Source organism: Rhineura floridana, chromosome 16 (assembly GCF_030035675.1).
Source record: "Rhineura floridana isolate rRhiFlo1 chromosome 16, rRhiFlo1.hap2, whole genome shotgun sequence".
Classification (NCBI taxonomy): Eukaryota; Metazoa; Chordata; class Lepidosauria; order Squamata; family Rhineuridae; genus Rhineura; species Rhineura floridana.
This window is the reverse complement of record NC_084495.1, coordinates 14,249,087-14,269,246: the sequence shown is the minus strand read 5'-3', so window position 1 is coordinate 14,269,246 and position 20,160 is coordinate 14,249,087. Positions and strand designations below refer to the sequence as shown.

At 40.4% G+C, this 20,160-nt stretch overlaps 1 protein-coding gene across 3 annotated transcripts in view; it reads right to left on the bottom strand.

The window, feature by feature from the left end:
- The window catches only part of TENM1 (teneurin transmembrane protein 1), an 897,331-nt gene that overhangs the window by 863,708 nt on the left and 13,463 nt on the right, over positions 1–20,160 (bottom strand). Inside the window, exon 2 of one of the 3 annotated variants that reach the window (XM_061598132.1) lies at positions 7,289–7,422. The exons of the other annotated variants lie outside the window; for them this stretch is intronic. The gene's annotated coding sequence lies outside the window, so the exon portion shown is untranslated. The remainder of the gene's footprint in view (positions 1–7,288; positions 7,423–20,160) is intronic. 3 annotated transcript variants of the gene reach the window in all.

Sequence of the window (20,160 nt, the reverse complement as noted above, 5' to 3'; positions counted from 1 at the left end):
AGCCTATTTTTGTTGGGACGACCAGATCTCATTAATTTATGGGACGAGGTCCAGCCGACGAAGGTGGGACGGATTTTCAACAGCAAGCTCTATCTGTTAAAGCGAACGTTCATCTTATCTTCTAAGAGAGAACGCACTAACAGGCAAGCACCCTTCTTTCTATATTTTTCTTTTACTTGACTTAAATTGTTGCTGTTTAAAAGAGATTTGCCAGATTGATCAGTTTTTGACATCTCACTGGGGAGCCATAACTTCTCTCTGCTACGCACTAATTAATAGCTTATCTCTGTTTTTGTTGCAAAAAGCTGTCCTGGATTTGCATTCTAAAGATATACACAGAAGAGGGATTTCTATTCCAGATTTTTATTTTGAAAAATATTATACTGTTTTGAGACTACTCTCTTTTTGGTCTATTTTATTTTGACGAATCTGTTTCTTGACGATTGCCATTAATTGTTTCGATCCTGGGAACTGCATTTTGTTTACTTAACTATTGGAGAGATAAGGCTGTCTGCACTGTTTATACTGTGATGTCACCAAGTTTGGAGTATTAACCCAATTGTTGCTGAAATAAGAAGTGGTTTTCCTATATTTTTCTTTTAAAATGGCAATTAAGAAAGTGGCTGAAAATCTGGAAATAACTATGTTTCAGAAAATAATGGATGAGATTGAGATAACGAAAATTGAATTGAGTAAAATGAAGCAGGAGATTAAAGATATAAGGGTCCCTGTGAGAGAGGTGACCCTGGAAGGGGTCCCTGTGAGAGAGGAGACCCCGGAGATTGGAACAGGGGTTCCTGTGAGAGAGGAGACCCTGGAGACTGGAATAGGGGTCCCTGTGAGAGAGGAGATCCCGGAGATTGGAACCAACGTGGAACAGGAACAAGATTTGGAGTCTATGGACTTTAGAAATAAAATCTATTGTTTGGAACTCAATGTTATCTCTGAAGAAATGAATGAAGATTCTAGAGATAAAGTTATCAATGGCATGGATAATCTTCTGGACTGGAATGATGTGATGGAGCCCAATATAGAGAAAATCTATGGAATTAACTGCAGCCATGTGACAATGGAAAAACTTTTAAGAGATGACCCAGTGCATTTTGAAAAAAAGAACAGAGATATGATTTTACAGCAGTATTTCAGCAACCTATTCAGAATGGATGGCAAGAAAATATTTGGGATAGAGGTAATTCCCATCAGACTCTTACTATATGACTATGGCTTTGACAGCAAGATTATTATGGAATACTGATAATGGAAGATTGGATATTGAAATTACTGGACTTAACAAGACTACTGAAGATGGAAGATGGAAAATGGAACTAATAGAGATAATAGAATAATGGCTACTGAAATTATTGAACCTAACAGATTCTGATGTGATGGATTAATTGAAATGTTTATTTTGACTATGGTTATGACAATAAGATTATCATAATTAGTAATGAGATGGATTAATCGATATGCTTATCTGGAAAAAAAAATTGATAGATATATTTCTTAAAGAATTGAAACCTCTCTTTGACTTTTTGTGGAAAGAATAAAGTAATGTTTATGAGATTTGATGATTAAGTAAGATAACTACTGGAGGAAAGTGATTTTATAATATGACTTAAGAGACAGGATTGTTATATATTATAGACTTATAACTGATTTGATCTTTGACAAATGGGAAGTCAATATTTTACTCTTTATTTTTTATTTTTGTTTTTTTTTTCTTTTTTTCTTTTTGTTTGACTATTTTCGATTTTGTTTTTTGTCTTTGAATGTTTTATGATTTTGTCTTGTGTGTTTTGTGAAAATCTGAATAAAAATTATTGAAAAAAAAAAAAGAATCCAAGGACATGTTCCAGCCATTGGGGGGGGGAAACATTCAGGGAAAGAAGCAAGGATAGTGAACAGTGTGCCTTTAAGAGAGGAGGTGTGGCTTGGAGAGAGTTCTGAAGGCCAAGGCCAAGATTCCCCACCACTGACGTAGATCATCACACAGCAGGATCCACATCCTGATTTCAACTTTTAGAAAAGTCCATGGGCTTGTATGCTAAGATAAGTTCAGAAAGATGATAAAAGGAAAGTTTCCTGCCCCCTCCCCTTCTCTTCCAGCCAGCTGTGAGCTATGAAGAGCCTCCCTGGAGGGTTTGGTGCCCCCTCCTGAAGAATGTGAGATGGAGGCTGGTAGGGAAGGGTGGAATTGTCCAAATTCAGGCTCGGACCTTTACATAAGTTAAAGGTAAAGGTGTCCCTGCACTTATAGTGCATGTCGTTTTTGACTTTTAGGGTGACGTCTTGCGACGTTTACTAGGCAGACCGTATATATGGGGTGGGTTTGCCAGTTCCTTCCCCGGCCTTTCTTTACCTCCCAGCTTATGCTGGGTACTCATTTTACCGACCACGGATGGATGGAAGGCTGAGTGGACCTCGACCCCTTTTACCAGAGATTCAACTTCCTCCTTCCGTTCGAATCGAACTCCGGCCGTGAGCAGATCTTTCAGCTGTGTTACCGCCACTTACCACTCTGCGCCACGGAAACAGATAGTTTTCCATACTCTTCTCCCCCTGCAGCTCCCTGCCCCATCTCATATTCTTCAAGAGGAAATCTAAACCCTGCAGGTAGACTTTTTGTGGATCACAGATGGCTAGAAGAGGAAGGAGGGCACAGGAAACTTGTATTCTACTAACTTCCTGAAGTTATCTTAGGATCCATGTCATGGTACAGAACAGAGCACAATTTATTTTTGCACATGCATTGAAATAATCTCCCTCATATTCTTGTGGAGTGAATATCCACAATTAGGATATCTGTCCTTTCATTGCTCATTAGCTGAAAATGGCTGAATCTTGTCATAAATCAACATGTAGACATTGCATCTGTCTCTGATATATTTTTGTTCAAAAGGGGGAAATATATTTAAAAGATGCATTTATTATATAAAAATGGTGTGTATCTCAGTTTCTCTTTGCTACACATGAACAGTCCTCAGCTTGAGGCAAGACCATCACACTCATCAATATTATGATCCATATATTTTTGTACATTTGCAATGCAAACTCATTTCATTAAAAAGAATCAAAATCCTGTTTGTGATCACATTTTTTTCCACTGTGAACTGTGACTTTGAAGCTTTTTAGTTGGATTTTAGAAAGCCAAATACTGGAATAATAATCGTTTGTCATGAATAATTATAATATGCAGAAATAGAATTAATGCACCTCCATCAAGGAGAGAGTTTAGATTCGTTCAGGTATTATAATCCCTCATGCTCATAGTATCATGTGGGAGAGATTGGGATTGAGCTGGGTTAAGCTCCACTTTTCCCCATTGCCATTTCCACTGGAAGGTGAAGTTCTGAAGAGAGAACTTTCTGTCCTTGAGATTTAGAGCCCAGAACAATCAGAACTCTTAATCTCATGGACTCTTAAAATCTCACAGGGAGTCTCCAATTTGCTCCACAAAGATGTAGCGACGGGCACCAACTTGGATGGCTTTAAAAGGAGGATTAGACAAATTTGTGGACGAGAAGGCTATCTATGACTACTAGCCATGATGGGTATGCTCTCCCCTCCACTGTGGGAGGCAGTATGCCTCTGAGTACCAGTTGCTGGGAATCACAAGTGGGGAGACATCCACTTGTGGGCTTCCTGGGGGCATCTGGTTGGCCACAGTGAGAACGGAATATTAGACTAGATGTGTGTTGGGTCTGGCCTTGCTGGACTCATTTTGCCTTCTTACAAGTACAGAGGTCACCACTTCAGAGGTTCATCCTCCAGCTCTTGGAGAACAATGGGAGAGCCAGAGCTTAGTGCACACAGCCCCACATGAAACTACTCATGTGGGGATTATAAAACACGAGGAGTGTTTATGTTTTTAGGAATTATTCTAAAATTCACCAAATAATTATAGGTCTTTTCTTTTTGCTGCCTAGGTTGTTCCCATTGTTCTTTCATCTATTCCATGCAGCAAATTTAAACAAGTCAAGTCATTAAGAACTGCTGCATTGTGCAGAAAAAGCTGTTATGTCAAAAACAGCAGTTGAATGGAAAATTGTATTTATTGTTAACAGGCTGTATCCAGCTAAATCGTATTCAGAGTAAACCCACTGACATCAATGGAGACAGCTAATTTATCCATTTATTTCAGTGGATCAACACTTGGAGGGTTAGGTATAATCCAAAATCTACAGCAGGGCAATACTTTAATTAGGGTCAAGAAAATGTCACCAAAATGTGGCAAGCCTTCAAGTTCTCCATAACTGTCTTTACGCAAAGCAGTGGGGTATGAGGAGGGAAAATTTGAAAAGTACAAAGTTGAGGCTGATGTAGACACAAAATCAGCTTGTAGGCTCAGTTCCTACATGGAGATTGAAGACTGATTAAGTCCCTCTCGGGTGCTCCAGATACCAGGTTCCAAACCTAGGATTCTGGGTAAACAAGGAATGACTGCTCTCCATTTCTGAGAAATTAAAGTCTGGCTTGTAGACCAGATCTGTCCCAAACCTATACATTTCTATGCAGAAGTAAATCCAATTAAATTCAGGTGTTTCCAGGTATTTCCACGTTGCAGCCTAACAGTGCAATCCTGTACATATTTATTTATTCATACATTTATATCCCACCTTTCCTCCAAGGAGCTCAAGGTGGTATACATGGTTCTTCCCTCCTCATTTGATACTGACAACAACCCTGGGAGGCAGGTTAGGCTTTGAGGCAGTGACCGGCCCAAGATCACCCCGTGAGCTTCATGGCTGAGTGTGGATTTGAACCAGCCAACACCCCAACTGTTACACCACATTGGCTGTCAGACATATGTTATACTTAGTTCAATGGAGCTTACTCCCTGGTATAGTGTTGCAGACTACTGACTGTAATCAAGATGATGCACACATAAAAGCAGAGGAACATAATAATTTATTAAAACATTTTAAAATGTTGCATAACTATTAGCCCTTGATAAGAATTACCATCCAGAGTAGATAGATATGTGTGTGGGGGGATGCATGGGGGGGTCTACTGGGGCTATCAACAATTTACTTCATAATTTTAATGATAAGAACTTTCATCTGAGCACTAGTCTGTGGCATCTGAGGATTCCAGCACTCATTCATTTGTGTGTATAAAGAAGAGGCAAGAACCCTAGGCTTGAGTCAAAGGACCTTTTAAATCACATGAGCCTGTGGTAGCGATGCTTTCTTACAAAGCATGTTGATTTGGAACTGGCAATAACAAAAGCTGAAAGGCTTATTTAAGCACCAATTCCAGATTTAGCCAAGGTGCAGCTTTTGGTATTCAGATGCAACATGCCTTGGTGCTAAAAAGCTGGATCTTGGCTCAGTCCACAGTTGGCACAAGCATAGCCCTTTGAACTGGTAGCAGGACAGCGTAAATGAATAACTGCTGCTGCCATAGACTAATGATATCAATAGGCCAACATATTCTTTCACTCTAGCAGTTACAGCTGAAATAAAGAAGAACAGTGATGATCACAATAAGCATTGCTGGTGGTTTGAATGACCATGATCTGGGTACCCTCACAAAGTTGTAACACCGCAGCACCAAATCAACTCAGTTAAGACTAAATCTGGATCCTTATTATGGGTGCAATCCAAACAGGATAGGTAAGTTACGATCTGGAAAACTTCTGGCTCAGCTGGTTGGTTCCCAACTCATCCAGGCTATGCCAGCATAACTCGCTCACCCCGGCTCAGTTGGAGATATGGCAGCTTAACTTGCTCATCCCTGCTCAACCGAGACTGAGCTGGCTGAACTGAGACTGGCGTAACTTATGCCAGCAAAAGTCCCCAAAAATGGGCGTTCGGGAGAAGGGAGGGGGTGGGATGGAGGGGGACTTACACTGGATCCAAACTCCATTTAGCTCAGTTACATGACTTGCAAACTCAAGTGAACTTACACCAGTGTAAGTCAAGCTTGATTGTACAGGTTTGTTTTCCCTCTGCCAGATTTGGGCCAGCTCATCTGACAATATCCTCACTCCTGAATGGGGTTTGGATCTGTCGTACGTCACTCCAATTTAACTTAAGCAGACATAAATTATGTTGGCTTCCATGACTCAAGATTGCTCTCTTAAGTAGCCAATCAGAACATAAATTCTAAAATTGCTCCAGAGGCAGGCCAGCTGATGTTGGGGCACCAAAGACAAGGAAATAAATTAGGATAAAAAAACCCCACACCACATTGCAGGAAACCTCTTTAGCTGAAATCATCTCTCTGGTTTCAAGTATCCGGAGATAACCTTCATGTGCTCCTGATCTGATATGGTAGCTCATGTAGATCACATATTAACATTAACTACAGAAGTCACAGTTCTATCACATCATAAAGAACCTTAGCTGATAGGAAGGAAAGCACAGAAGAAAGCGGGAAGGGATTGGTGAAGGAAGATTTGGTGGATTAATGTGATTGTCAAGCTGCTAGTGGAGGGATGGGGAAGTATACTCTTCTGTTCTACAGGGATGGGGAATATGTGGCTGCCCAGATGGGGAACCTCTGGGCCCTTAACTTCAGATCATAGCCAGTTAGAAGCTAAATTCAAATGTCTTTTGTAAACTAATTTGATTGCCAAGATCAGGAACGGGGTAGTGCCTTCCAAATGTTTTAGGACAACAGCTCCTATCATTGTTGACCATTGGCCATACTGGCTGAAGCTAATGGGGGTTGGAGTCCAACAACCTTTGGAGGGCCATAGCTTCCCCATCTCTATTGTACTGGATTCATTATTTACAATATTGGTACAACTACACTATCTACAACATAGTCCAATACTCTGTATTTACTGAGATGCAAATTCCAATTAACTTTGTGGGATTTGCTTCCAAGCAAGTGTTCTAAAAATAAAACCAAACTGCACCCTGGGCTATGTTTTGCATTCTAGAGGCAGATTGATCTGGAAACTGCACCTAAGCAATTTGTGCAAATGCTTTGGGCCCTCAACTTCAAATGGGGCCCAATCACTGCCAGTTGCAAGCTGATATTAAATATATTTTACAAGCTAATGAGATTGGGAATAGGAAATAGGGAATGTATGGCTCTCCAGATGTTGTTGGACTACAGTTACCATCAGCCCTGTCCAGCATAGCCAATGGTCAGGCAATATGGAAGTGGTGGTCCAACAACTACTAGAGGACCACAGGTTCCTGATTCAGGGTCTACAATTCCCATAATATTTGAGCATTGACCATGCTGTCTGGGGCCAATGGGAGTTTTAATGCAACACCACTTGGAGGGCCACAAGTTCCCCATTCTTGGCCTTGATGATAGGGAGGAAAATTACCTGGTCAGGTAAGCTGCGTGCCAGTGATGTTGGGGTTGGTCTCCCGCTATTGCCCAGAGCTCCATAGGTTCAGGGTATAATGGTCCATATAAGTAATATTTCAGAGTAAAGGGGTCCAGAAGATGGTGATTTTGCTACATTGTAAAAAAAGTTGTCAAAAGTCTTAAAACCCATTAATAAATAAATGCAGAAGAACGAACATTTAAATAGATCTTGTTAATTGTGTTTATCTCAGTGTGATGCCATGTCAAAGAGCCTGCAGCTAATGTAGTTTGTTAAAATCCCGATTTGCACAGCAGGCAGTGAACATCAGAAAGGAAACTCTTGTCATTACAGGCAGAAGCTGAAGAGGCTACTAACACTTGACTAAATTGTTAATATATCTTTTAAAATCTGAAACACTGAATTAGATCTATTTGCATACAGCATCATTTTGTAAAACTGCATTTTCATCTTGCAGTTTCTCTTCTGGAATAGCTTCATGACCCAGCATATATGCAGAAGGAACCCAAGATGGCTCTTTTGATTATGTTTATCGCTTGCATTGTTGATTACTTCTCATTTAGTTGAAGAAACTCATGACTGCAGCTGAGACCTTATCCAGAAGAGCACAGGTTTTTATTTTGCCTATCAATGTTTAGTATAATTAGGCTGCAACCCTATCTCCCTCCCATAAGATTCATACAGCACAATGACCTTTTCACAGAATTTGCAGAGAGGAGTGTCAGGACCCCCACCTGTGGTCACCGCCTTGTCACAGTCCCACCTCAGGGTCCTGCTCTCAAAACAGTTATCTCACCGGCTCTAGCAAAGATCTCTCAAGATCCCACTGCTAGGCAGCACCACCAGACACTCCCTGTAAACAATATTGAGACTGTGCCTTCATCTCCTCCAGGCTTATTGCTACATTGTGTCTGGGTGCACTTACAGGCTTCAACCCCTGTATCTTTGTGCCTATAAAGATTACAGCCCTGGGTTGTTCTGGATACCTGATGATGATGATGATGATGATGATGATGCCACCATTGATACTGTTTCCCAACCTTGGTATATGCCCTGCCCACCCTTCTGGTCTGTGAAAGCCCAGCCAAGGATCAGGCATTTTGGTAAACAAAGAAATATTTATATACACAGGGAATAACAAGATTACTTAAAGGTTTAGTCAACAAGCATGTGGTTTCATAAGATGCATTACTCTTTAAGTTTCTTAGTCATCAATATCCTGCCTCACTACCCGCCTAATCCAATCCACCCAACAACCCTCTCCAAAACACCAACCAACCCTCCAGAACCCTCAGAACCCACCTCTCAACTGTCATCCTCTCATTTATACCTTCAGACACTCAAATGCTCAGCCAATCATCATACAACACTCTCCAACATTCCAACCCATGTACTCCCCCCTCTCACTCAGTCTACTTACCACATATACTCTAATAAGCCCACACTTACCATATTTACAGTACTATATATATGCATTACAAAGAACATCAATGATAGACTAGCTCTGCTGTGCCAAGCAGGCAAGCTACTAGTGGCAGTCCTCCCACCAATTTCCCTTAAATGGGAACTTTTGGGGTACCATGAATCCCTGGTGGGCTCAAACCTTGTGACTCTCCCCTACAACCCTCCCCACCTTTCACACTGCTCATCAGGAGCTCTGTGTGTGGCTTCAGATAGAGCCAACGGAGGCTAGTCACTCTGATGTCAATGGGGAAGTGAATTGGCTTTGCATTTTAGTCCAAACTTTCAAGGAGCTGTCCAGGTGCTTCCCTGGACAGCTCCTTGAAAATTTGGACTAAAATCCAGAGTTGATTCACTGCCCCACTGACATTGAAGCCACCAGCCTACACTGGATACAGCAGTGGATCAATTGCTCCACAACTCCCCAGGAGTGCTCTATTAGTAAGAAATCATGTGACAGAACATGAAAACATTTGTTTAAAAGTTTTGAGTTTCTTGCAACTTTTAAACAACATTTCAAGTATCAAGATGAGAACTGGAATGAAGAAATCATGCAGAAAAGTCCATGCAAAGGAGATGTGCAATATGGGAGCCACCAATTTACTGCTTACTGACAGTAACAATCAAGGAATAATCAACAGAGACTGGAGAAGCTCATCATGGATGGTATCTAACTTTAGAGCGTGACTTGCATTTCTCTGGATTTCAGAACTTACTTACTTCCCTTCCAAATTAGCAAATCTGCTTGCCATTTCTGTGAAGCAAACTTGATTGTACCCAACTTGTAGAACATCTACTAGGACTTCCAATCCTGTTCAGTCCTTCTTTCCCTTTCCCATGTAATTACCAACTTGGGTCCAGGATACCTTAAAGACCGCCTGAGTTGTTATATCCCAGGTCCATCATTAAGATAATCCAGAGATGTGCAGTTAGTAGTCCATATTGCAAAAGCTAACTGGCCTCAACTAGAAGTTGGCCATGTAGTGTTGCAGTTCCACACTGTAGAACAGTCTTCTAGCAGAAATTCAGGAGCCATTGTTGCTGTTAACCTCCAGATGTCTCCTGAAGACTTTTTTTTTAATGTCATCAGGGCTTTTCAGTTGTTTAATGAGCTGTTTAGATAGGTCAGTCAAGTGTGTGATTTTGTGTTGGTTTACAACATTTTATGTTATGCACCACCTTGATATTTTAGGTGAGTGGGTGGTATATAAATATATTTATAAACAAACAAAATTGTGTGAAGTGAAGGGCAGGAATAAGCCTGTTGATCCCTCCCACATGGCCCCCTTGTTGTGTCATGGGTTGAATTTCAACCCCCCTCAACAAGCTTTAATAAGCCAAGAAGGGTAAGGGTTGAGAGGACATGTTGCTGGCTGCATCATCGCAAACACCTTGTCTACGTCATCAGGCCACATCAACTGAAACCGTTCCCAAGAAGTTGCAGCAGATGTTGCACTGGATACCTCATTGGGGACTACAGTAGATGTGGATGGGGCATCAAGACTGCTACAGAGGAGAGCAACTTTACCCTCAAAGTGACTTGAGAACAATTCACAGTGGGCCTCTAAAGGGTCTAGAACTCCATTTCCTGGAGTTGATATCAACAGACCCCTGACAATATGAAAAAGCTCCACTGGGCGGCTACTTGAAGTGATGGAGGCAGAGAAGTGGGCCTTCTTTTCTGCCCTCACCACCACATAGTAGGCATGGTTATGGTGTTTCACTCATGCCCGATCAGCCTCACAGCCTGTCTTTCACCACTTGAGCTCTAGCCTTCATCCAGCCTGTTTCATTGCCCTTAGCTCACTGGTGTACCAAGGTGCAAACCGGGCTCCACAATGCCAGAGAGCGCGCTCAAGGGCAACCGTGTCAAGAGCCTGATGCGCCTCGCTGTTCCACAGCATGACAAGGGCTTCAACAGTGTCATCTGCTCAATCTACTGGGAACTCCCCCAGGGCATTCAGGAATTCAGTGGATTCTATTAGTTTCCCAGGGTAGACCATCTTAGTCTGTCCAACACCCCTTCAGGGAAGGATCGGAGCCATAAGTCTAAACTTCATCAGGAAGTGGTCTGACCATGACAGTGGGGTGACATCCACCCCTATCTCCTGACCCCCCTTCCTCCATTTGGAGCAAAAACCAAGTCAAGGGTGTGCCTATGCATCAGGCCAGTGACAACTTCAGACAGCCCCATGTCGTCATGGAGGCCATGAAGTCCCGAGCTGGAACACTACAAGCAGCCTCATCATGGACATTGAAATCACCCTGCACTATTGTTCTGGACTCCTCCAACACCACAGCCGAGATGGCCTCCTCCAGCTCAGTCAGAGAAGCTGCCGGGCAGCAGGGTGGATGGTACACCACCAGCAACCCTAGTTTCCTGTCTCCTCGGCCCAATACCAGGTGCAGGCTCTCACAGCTAGCTCCAAGACAGAGTGGTTCCCTGGTGACAGAGATGAAAGTTCTGTAGACCACAGCAACTCCTCCCACCCATCTCTGCAGCCTGTGCTGATGTTGCATCGAGTATCCAGGTGGGCAAAGCTGGGTCAGATCATCTCCTCCCAGCTCACCCACCCAGGTCTCGGTAATGCACACCAAATTGGCACCTTCATCCACAATCAAATCATGGTTGTGAGTGGTCTTATTGTGTAAAAATAAGAGTGATCTTATTTTTGCAAGCAATTTCTCATCATACAATGCATTTTGTATGTTATGTTCACAGCTTGGAAAAGTTACTTTTTTGAACTACAGCTCCCACCAGCCTAATCCAGTGGCCATGTTGCCTAGGGCTGATGGGAGTTGTAGTTCAAAAAAGTAACTTTTCCAAGCTCTGGTTATGTTCACTCATATGTACATTTTTATACACACTTTCCCCTTACATGTGCATTTTGTAAACAATGGTTGGTTGGTGAACTGCACTGCAAAATTCGAATGCATGCCAATTTCAAAGGATGGCTCTGTTTCAGTTTTATATATTGTTTTGGAAAGTGCAAATTTGATAGATTCTGCTTGAATTGTGAACTGAATCTAATTTCTCACCCATCTGCACTTGTAATAAAAATTCTTGTGACTAATGTGCCTCACTCATGTTATCAGCATCCATGTCTTTTGGGCTAGGAGCACATCATTTGCATGGAAAACTGCTCCTCATCCAAAAAGAAAAATTAAGAAATATTTACGTAGCAGCCAGACATTCAAGGATTGAGAATGTTCTTCAGCTATAAATGATTTGAGGAAAAAATCAAATAGTAGCATATCCTGATACTCCTTTAGTCTATTATTGTGCATAGCATTGATCTGTCTAAAAATGAAGGCCAGGACCAAACCAGGAATACCTACATTAGGTTTACCAAAAGAGTTGTATGCTTTGCGGAATTTCTGACACACACCCCTCCTAAAGTTTCAATGTGGTTTTCTATGTGGCCTAGGGGATTGAGTGCCATGTGCAAGAGGTATAATACTGCAACCCTAGCTGCAATTACCTAAGAGTAACTAACTGGCTCCCATCAGCACAAGGATTGTTGCAAGTGCAATGGGGCTCCCCCTCTCCTCCCCAAATTTGCATAAGAGGGTTGGGGAAAACCCTAGAACAGATTTACAGGGTGCACATGAGGAGGAGAGGGAGGTAAGTCTGGTTGTACTGGGCCAAACCTTGTGCTGGAGGAACAGCTTACTTAGTGCTATGTACAGTACAATCCATGGGGAATTAGAGACCTTTTCCATGACTAGTATTACAATGCACTTTCAGCATCTCAGAATGCTTTCCCAAACTTAAGCTGTGTAAAGACATGTGCTTCATGCTTGATTAGGCATCGTTAGGAAAAACTAGGGATGGAGGAATTTATCTGTTTCAGTTCTCTGTGTTTCTCATTTTCCCAATCTTAAATTCAGTTTTCCACATTTCTGCAGCGATCTGCGATTTCTTTAAAAAAGCATCATGAAACATTTCCAGCATTTTAATGTAAATTTCTCCTAACACATTTTGTATGCTGTTTTGCCTATTGTACACATTTCTGCAAGCAATTTCTCCTAATATAATGCATTCTTGTACATTATTTTGACTAATATATTTCTTTTTACCTTTTTTACTCTTTCCCCTGATATACACTTTTTTAAAACATTGGTTGGAGAACTGCATCACAAAATTTGGATGTGTGAATTTCAAAGGATGGCTGGGTTTCAGATCTCATGTTGTTTTTGGAAAGTGCCAATTTCTTGGAGTCAGCTTTAAATGTGAATCTAATTTCTCCCACATCCCCAGGAGAAACTATGCTAGTTTTATTTGTTTTTACTAATATGTCCCACCTTTGTTCCATGATGGAATTCAAAAGCAGTATACATAGAGTTTGTAGGGGGTCTTGTATCCAGTCACTGACCAGATTGAGACCTACCGAATTTCAGGAAGTATACTGTATTGCACACCTTCAGATTGTGACCCAGAAACAAATTAGGGATGCAAGGATCTGCCAATTTAGGTTTTCGGTTTTCGAATCTGAAATTTGGTTCTCCACATTTCTACAGCAACTTGTGATTTTTTTCTAAAAAACTTCTCACGAAAATTCTCCAGCATTGTAGTGAGATTTTCTTCTACTAAACACAGCCGTTGATTAAATTACACATTTTTGCAAGCAATTTGTTGTAATGCAATGCATTTTTGTATGTTATTTTCTCTAATACATTCATTTTTATGCACACATTCCCGTTATAAAGGCAGTTCTGCCAACATTGGCTGGTTGGAGAATTGCATCACAAAATTCAGGTACGTGTGAATTTTGAAAGATGGTTGGGCTTTGGTTCTCATGCTGCTTCAGAACGTGTGATTTGATCAATTTGGCTTCAAACGCCAACTGAATCAAACTTCTGGCCCATCCCTAAAACAAATACTCAAAAATTTCTCAAATACATATTAGTAAGGAAAGCAAGCTTGGAGGAGTGAAAGAGAAAAAGAACCCTTTCCATGCATATTAAACATGCCAGTCAAGAGAGAAAATACTAAAAGTAGAAATTAGATATTTTAACAAATGGCCTAATAAGGCTCCACTTCAATAGTCTTTGAAATGCAATCTATCTCAGTTCAATAACCACAGATCACAACCAGCTAACAGTCTGTATTACCAGACTTAGTTTTCAAAGGTCATGCATTAATTAGCAGACTGCAATACAGAAGTTGCTCTTGATGCATCCCATGAGTTTTTGAACACTGCTTGTATTTTGTGCCTGAATTAATTATGTACCTTCAAATACTGATTTCAGTATCATCACCTAGATGACCAAGTGTTCCCAAGATACACATTTCAGCCATTTCTTTTTAAAATGATTCCATACACCCATCCTGTATTTTGCTTCACCTTTTTTGTTTGTTTTCTCTTAAGAACACCATAAGCCTTGTGCAGATGTCACTCACATGTAGGGCATGCTACAAGGCAAAGCAGAGGGGAGTCACACATTTATCTTCACCTTCAGTGTCACGTCTCTCTTTTTCTCCAAGTGTATATTGTGCACAGCTGTCTGTATAGACAGGCGAATAAGCAAACACCTCCTCCTGTGTAAGAACTCCATCCTGAGTGTTGTGATCATCTGGAGCCTCTACAAATGAGAAGGAACTCACACAATGGATTTTTCATAAAGACAACCATGCACAACATGCAGTTGGTTAAAAAATCAGAGTTAAAAGCACAACCTTCCTCCTGTCTGTATGTGACATGTCATACCGGTGAATAACACATGTACAGAGCTTTGGTGTTTCATGTTCCTCCCTTCTCCTATGGAAAGGATGGGAGAGAAAAGGGATTTTGTTTTGTTTTAGTGAGAAACCACTTAATTTTGAACCAAAACATAGCTAGCCTTCTAAGGGTTGTATTCAGCTAAGTCCTACTCAGAGCAGACCCACTGAAATTAATGTACCTAAGTTTGTCATGTCTATACTTCAGTGGGTTCACTCTGAATAGGATTAGCATTAACTACCACCCAAAAGTTGCACTTCTGAATTTTATGATGCAGTTCACCAACCAATGTGTACAAAAACGCATATATTGGAGAGAGTATACATAAAAAAATGCATCTGTTAGTGAAAGTAACATACAAAATGTTTACCAGGAGAAATTTGCATGAAGAGATTGACAAATATTCATGAGCAAATATCTCTCTCTCTCTCTCTCTCTCTCTCTCACACTGATGCAGAAATTTGGAGAACTAAATTTAAGAAAAAATTGTCCATCCATACCTGAGGATATGCAAGTTGAATACAGCACAGCAAGTAGGGAGAGAGAAGCCCTGTGCCAATTAATCATGAGCTATATATGAACATGTGGAGGTGGAGATTGGAGTCATACCCACTGGATTCACCCCAACCCCCATGTTTCCAAGGTTCCCTATATACATGCACCCAAACATGCACTGGCCCTCTGCATATAACTGGTGTCTTCCCTTTCTACATTTGTTTAGGGGTTACTTTAAGATATTAGGCTTGATCCAGAGCAAATTAATTGCATTGAGGTCACATTGATTTTTAGGGACCCAAGTTGGTCCCAATTAAATTTCCACATTGATTTCTGTCAGGGATTCCCCTGGTCCCTCAGCCTCATCACTTCACATATAAACCGTCTTTCTTAACTCTTCTCCACCACCAATTCACACACAATACTTTTTAAACACTCCTAATAAGGTGTATGGAATCCTTTAGGTGTGAGCTGACACCATCACCAAGAGACAGTATAAATGTTAAACTATGTAGGTTTATTAAAGGGATGTTATTTACAAGAGGGTTATTTTGGGACTTTAAAGATGCTTGCTAAAAACCCCAGAGACACTGTTGCTGTCACCAGCCTCTAAGTGGCTGTCCCCACAGGCAAATTTCCCTAAATCTTCACCCCAGCCAGTTGCTTCCACAACCCATCCAGCTACTGGGCTTGTCTGCCTATGTGCTCCCAAAGCTCCTTGGGTTGGGCTGCCAGCTGCCTGGACACTTTAGCCAGCTTTATAACACCACCTGTGTCACTTCCCTCTGGCAAGACCTTTCTTCAAGGCAGCCTCTCAGACCACCTCAGTCAGTGGTTCCCTTCTGATCTTCACCAGGCCACTAATAATAACACCCTGGATATTAATACATAAGCCTCAGTTCTTCCCTCAGCTGTTCTCACCAACTACTCCTCACTTCAATTATCACCAACATCAACTGCTATCTAACTCCTAACAGTTCACCCCCTATGGACAGTTAACATCATACTGCTTTGAACCTTCAGCCAATTAGAAAGAATTTACCATTCCCAGCCGCCATCTAATAGAACCTCAAAGCGGTCATGTCTCTCACCTCACAGAACCTATCACCATGCAACGACACCCAAGCAGGCTTGCAACAATGCAACAATAAGAGGCCTCATGGCAGTCACAGAGGTTATAACATTTCTTTAAGCACAAGCGCGCACACAGAGCATTGCTCCACAATTTCAACAGGAGCTAAGCGCAACTAACTCCCAGTTCAACATGCCATTAATTGTATACTATATTTCCATTTATATGTAGCGCATCCAGAAAAAAAAGATGACTCTCCAAGAAGATAAACTAGATACGGCATTATTCACATTTTTTATCATTTAGCACCCTTCACAATCATATCTAAAGTCAAAACATAAAATATCCAGTCCGAACATTAGCAGCTGTCTAACTTTAAAGTACACTGTAAGAACAGGAAGAACTAATTTTGTCTGGGACTGTGGTGGGAGCAAACATTAAATCTCCTGGATCAATGCTCCCATGGCTCATTATAACAATCCTGTGCTAATGAAGTGGACAACATCTTACCTAATTTTGGCCCTCAAATTTAATTTTTGTTGGCCAACACAGGTTAATTTATTTCCTCCAAAATGGTATTTGCCATGAGTGGGCACCATTACATATGCACACACACAGAGAGAAGGGGGGAGGGAGAGAATTAATCTTATTTTTGCTTTCTCTTGTTGTAGGTTTTTTTAAATATTTGTAACCTGTTGATAATAAAATAATTATTGGCATAAAAAGGGGGAAATTTTGCCACAGTGATCTTGAAATGTTATGTTCAATTGCTTGCTTTCCTTGCTCTGTCTTAGTTTCCAGGCTTCTGTCATTTCAAGTTTTATATCATAATTTTGTGGTGATGCATGAATATAAACACCACCTAATTTCATCACAGATAGAAGAAATACACCTCCCCAGTCCTCACAGACCATTAACAAACTGAAAATAGATATGCACTGGAATGTACTGCAACTTAAGGCCAAGTTCGGTATTTGAAACTCTGCTAGCCCTAACACATCCAACTCTCTGACACACACTGAATATTAATAGATTTTATTATGGGCCTTCAAATTAAAAACTGTCAGGAGAGATAAAAGGTTGGGGATTTGGATTCTAAAGTACTTTGATTAGACATAAAGGTCAGTCCGGGTGGCAAGAAGTCAATGGATCCAAATTAAGTGCAACCCTTCGTAAGGAAATATGCTAATCTTCCACGTACAGTACATGAACGGTTAAAAGTTAGACTATTTTCTGTGATGAAATTTTAACAAAATGAAAATCCACATGTAATTTGCCTGTCAAGAGTGTCCTATTTGATAGGGTGCAGCTTATCTACTGTGATCCTGAGGTTCTACCATATCTATTCTCCAACATACTTGCCTCCTACTCTTGACATACAGCTAATTTAAAAAACAACATAGGATCCTAGGTATTTGTAAAGATATAGTAAAAAATATAGTTTAAATAAATTGGTGATGGAATTGCTGAGCATTACAATTATCAGTATTTCTGGAAGTGGTATTAAGATTTTGCAATACTACTGAACGGAAAAAAGAAAATTAATTGAAGACTTAAAAGGGTGGCAGGATGAAAAGGGATTTACATTTGTAGAATCTCCTGTAAAACTATGGAAAGCAACAGCTGTTGTTTTTTGATCTTTGAGTCAGGGTTGCATGCTTAAACCATTGTGACACTTGAGCTGGATTCTGCACAGCTCAGAACTAATATCAAATTAATAGAGTATAATAAAGGTCTGTTGGATTCCAGGGTAACTTTGCAGCTTTGAAATCAAAGAACAGAAGGCATAATTTCAATCTTTGTTTAGTGCCTTGGACAGCCAGTTTGCTGACATTAAAGTATGGTCAGGATTAAAAATCTGATGGATAGCATCCCAGCCCCTTCTTGACAGCTTTTCTGTTCAAATACAAATTTCTGTCACAGCCCCAGAATGTTTGAAGGCACATTCAGAGATGAAATATCATGAGTGCAACAAGCGCTGTGTGAAGCTATTATGTTTTGAAAGGAGAAATAATTACAAACCGTACATCTCCTAGGGACAGATCTGAATTAATAATGCATAATAATAAGTACAATGAAAAGTATACTAATGAAATGCTTCGGAACATAACAATTTCAAGAACCAAGGAAGTATCAGCCTGACATGGAAAGTGTCACTGCATGTCTATTTTTCACATTTTGGTACCCTCCTTTTATAGATATAAACATGATATATTGTGATGCATTTCAGTTTCTGCATCGTCTCATTAGGTGTTTTTGTTTTTTAAAAAGATGTGACATATTCCTGAAACTTCTATTCATAGGTATGCCCCCAAAAGCCCAACATATATTTGTTAATCTAAAAATTGTGTTGCTTGTTACAATCACTCATACACTTTCAATACAACAAAGAATGGATTATAGACATGGCTTGAAGTTACAATGCTTTGATTATTGGTACAGGGAGAGAAAAACATATATATAGGTCATATTTTGTAGATGTGGCTTCAAAATGCCTCTCACGAATAAAAAGGAAAAGAAAAGGGGGCTGAAAAGTGTAATGGAATGACAGAAATTGAAGACCTAATATACAGAGAGCTGTAGTCCCTTTTGTAGTTGCTCTTTAATGGAAGAGGGGGGTGATCCCTCTCCCATTATGTTATGTTTTCAATCTCCTTGTATAAAAATCTAGCTGGCAAACTCTGGATCAGGGCTCACACATTGTTCCCTTCACCATTGCTTCAGTTTGATTAGGAAGAATTTCCTAACACTTCCCCCATGTGTTGTAGCATCTATATATAGAATAATGGCTTCAGCTGAACTTTTGATATCTTGTTCTATGGGGACTTACACTTTTTAAAAAATCACTAAAATAAAATTCCAAAGTAGTAATTTGTGGAACACCTCCAGACTGTTTAATCTATTACTTTTACTATTCAAATTAAACCCAACATAGATTTTTACACTCAAAATCATGAAGCTGAATACTTTGCTGCATTTAGAGAAGTTTCATGGCAAATACATACATACATAGAGAGAGAGAGAGAGAGAGAGAGAGAGAGAGACATGCATTTTCAGTACATGGTCTCATGCCTTGCATCAGATTTTCAAAGGAGAAATGTTATTTGTTCTATTATGAACTCATAATACAAAGGAATTTGGTAAGATTCTCCTTAACAGTTCACAGTTCAGAAGATCTGCTGCAACCTCATACCCACTTAATTGCAACCAAGTCCAACTGAACTCATTGTGTCTTATTTCTGAGTACTGAGGAGACATGTTTAAGGTTACATTGTTATTAACTACTGGTAAGTGGGTCAGCCTGATGGAACCATTTGTCAGCAATCCTGAAAGCTCTGCATTGACTGCCATTGAGCTCCTGGGCCCAGTTCAAGGTGTTAGTACCAGCAATATAAATCCCTAAATAGCTTGGAACCCCAGTATCGGGGATATCCTCAGTATCAACCACTTCAGACATTATGATCAGCTGGCAAGGCCTTGTTGTTGGTGTCACCATCAAGTACTGCCTGATAACAGGGCCTTTCCTGTGCTTACTCTCCATTTATGGAATACCCTCCCCAGTGAGGTACATCTGTCTCCAACACTATTAACTTTCAGGAGGAAAGTTTACGCAGGCATTTGATGGTTGAAGCGGACTGTTCCTGGCACCCTGAAGATCACTGGTGAAAGAATTATTTTAACTATATTTTAGAATGGTTTTGACTGAAATTGTTGTTTTGGAATGTTTTGACTGTTTTTAGTATGTTTTTCTTGTTAAATTGTTTTTATGTTTGCTGGCTTGGGCTCCTTTGGGAAGAAGGGCAAGATATACCGTAAATTCAATTTAAAAAATTAATTTTAAAAATAAATACAGTTTTCTAGGATTATAGCGTAAGCATAGGATTTTATCCACAGTACTATGGTAAATATTACCAGCTGCTAGAGCCTAAACAGATTTGGTATGCCAATATTCTCCTTAATGTCCTCCTTTGCACATATTCAGATTGCAAAAAGTGAGGAATAGTTGCATGTATTCATCCCACTGCTATCGTTTACTGGATCTGGGACTGCATGCTGGCTAAAGGCCAAACTAGGCGATACATTATAGTTGCAATGCTTTACACACTTACTTGAGTACA